The following is a 3060-nucleotide window of genomic DNA, read 5'->3' as shown; positions in this document are numbered from 1 at the left end:
AAGAATGTGGCATCAGGATTGGAGGAAGACTCATTAACAACCTGCAAGGGATTCCTTACAAAGTTGGAATTAGAAATACCATCTGACCCAGCCATTCCATTACTAGATATATATTCTAAAGAAGTGAGAACCAGGACAAGAACAGATATACATACACAAAATGGAACACTATGCAACCCTAAAGAATAATGTAGAATCTGCAAAACACTGTATAACGTGGATGCACTTGGAGGACATTATGCTGAGTGAAATAAGTCAATCACAGAAGGACAAATATTGTTTTAGTCCATTATTGTAAAAAGTCAAGGAAAGATTTATATATGGAAAGAAATTTTCTTTTTTGGTTACCCGGGGTAGGAGGAGAAGGGAGAGAACATTGTCAGATAGGGCAATGTACCAAATGTAAGTGAACAATATGGTAGCATTGAGGAAGAGGAAGACATAGAAAGTGCATGGGAGTCACAGACAACAAAGATGAATCCTTTTGCACATACAGTACTACATTGTCAGTGAATGCAAACATTGATATATGGGTGGATAGATGGATGCACAGGCTGAATGATTAGGTATGTCTATGCAGAGGGGAGTGTGCCCAAGACCATGTATAGGATTGGCAGACAATGTTTCTACAAGTGTATTGGTATGTTCTGTAAGAATTCCCAGGTATATAATAGAGCTGACAAGGGGCAAGTTTGTTGTCACTTCTCAGCCACAGCCAGCTACCCAGAGGGAGTGAGCAGTTGGACCTGTGGGCTCAGGACCATGGTCACAGGGGACATCAAGCTCAATTGGCATAACATACTACACAAAACATTATTCCACATTGGTGAGTAGTACCTGGGATCTTAAAAGGTTGCAAGCAAACATCTAGATGTAAAAATGAGTCTCTCCTCATCCACAGCAAAGAAGAATGAATAAAACCAAACACACATGGAAACAATTAGTCGAAGCAACTGGTATACCACGCAATCCTCAGCCTTATGAGAACAGAAAAATTAGATGGTACCTGGTTACCACTGTCAACTATTTGGAGGGGGATCTATGTAGGAGATCTTGGATAGAGTGGGAGAATAATGTGAAACAAAACTCAAACTCAGGGGAAAAATAAATAAGTAAATAAAGAGACCAGGTTTGCTGGTTTGATAGAGTCCAATGGAACCACTGAGTCTATTGCCCCTAGCTGGCCTTCAGGTCTGGAACTGAACCCACTCCTGTGGCTTCCAGCCAAAGAAAAGATGGGCATATGAGCTGAACATTTACATTAGGTAGATACACTCCTTGGAGAGCTCAATCATGGGAGAATGGAAGGGCTGTGTATGCACAGGGACACATCTTGGGGGGCAGGAATGCATGGGAGAGAAGGACATAGGGAAGAGGTAACTATGGTGAGGAAGTGTGAGGGGATCTGTTGCACTGTGGGAAATGGTAGTCAATGTCATGAGACAAAGTGTGTGTGAACTGCTGTATGGAAAGTGAATTTGCTTTGTAAACTCTCACCCAAATCACAATAAAAATTAACAAAACAAAACAAAACAAAAAACCTGCGATACACAGACGACACAACCTTGCTTGTTGAAAGTGAAGATGATTTGAAGCTCTTACTGATGAAGATTAAAAACTATAGTCTGTGGTATGGATTACACCTCAACATATAGAAAACAAAAATCCTGACAGCTGGACCATGATAAATGGAGAAAAGATGAAAGTTGTCAAAGATTTCATATTACTTGGCTCCACAATCAACACCAATGGAACCAGCAGTCAAGAAATTAGATGATGTATTTCATCGGGCAAATCTGCTGCAAAGACTAAGGTGCGCCTAACCCAAGCCATGGTATTTTCAGTATGCATGTGAAAGCTGGACAATGAATAAGGAAGACCAAAGAGTTGATGATTTTGAGTTGTGGTAGTGATGAAGAAGATTGAAAGTACTATAGACTGCCAGAAGAACTAACAAATCAGTCCTGGAAGAAGTGCAGCCACAAGGCTCCTTGGAAGCGAGAATGTCCAGGCTTCATCTCACCTACTTTGGTCATGTTGTCAGAAGGGACCATTCCCTGGAGTAGGGTATCATGCTTGGTAAAGTGGAGGGTCAAAGTGAGAGGGGAAGGCCCTCAGCGAGATGGATCAACACAGTGGCTGCAACAATGGCCTCAGGTATAGCAAGGATTGTGAGGCTGGTGCAGGATCTGACAATGGTTCATTCTGTTGTACGTACAGTTGCTGTGAGTTGGAGTTGACCTGAAGGCACCTAACAACAACAACAACAACAACACCCAGATCAAAAGGCTCCTTGCAATAATTCAAAATGGTCGTGCTATGCTGGTTGGGAGTTTACTGCTCTGTATGCCTCCTTGTTTGCTTTTTTCTTTCAGTCTCTTCCTCTAATCGGTATTTGATCTACTTCATTATCCTTTCCTTTGAAACTCTAGATTCCAGGATTCTCCTCCCTGTCTATATCACTTGGTTTCTTGAGTGTTTATTGTAGAAGGTTTGGAGGGTACATCTGCCAAATTTGGCATCTTGGATTGGAAACTTGACATCTTTCAATGAATAATTTTCTCCAAGGATAAAATTCTCTCTTTTTTCTCTATATTGGAACTATGTTTCACATATGACTTGTGTTTGTCTCTTAAATTCACAACCAGGATTTCTGGGCAATTGAGACAACAGACAGCATGCAATAGGAAAAGTTCCTTGATGAATAGTCCTCCTTGGCTCAAAAACTGTCTGGGTGGAAATGGAAAACTTTAAGCATAATCCTTACTTTGCACCTTGAGTGATGGTCTGGAATTCATTCTAATGCATCTCTCTTGTTTTACTCAACATTATATTTGTGAGGATTATTTATGTTATTGCATGTATCAGGAGTTTACTCATTTTCATTATTGTAGAGTTTTCCATTGTATAAATATGTTATAATTTATTCATCCATTATACTGTTGATAGACATTTAAGGAATTTCCTATTGAAGCTATTACAAATGCTGCTGCTATGAATGCTTCTATATGTCTTTTGGTGCAGCTATGTCTGCATATCTCTTTAGTATACCTCTAGGGT

The sequence above is a fragment of the Orycteropus afer genome, unplaced genomic scaffold (genome assembly GCF_000298275.1).
Source record: "Orycteropus afer afer isolate SDZICR_OR568_19922 unplaced genomic scaffold, OryAfe1.0 scaffold03972, whole genome shotgun sequence".
NCBI classification, from domain to species: domain Eukaryota; kingdom Metazoa; phylum Chordata; class Mammalia; order Tubulidentata; family Orycteropodidae; genus Orycteropus; species Orycteropus afer.
The sequence above is the reverse complement of the archived record's forward strand: the minus strand, read 5'-3'. Positions refer to the sequence as shown.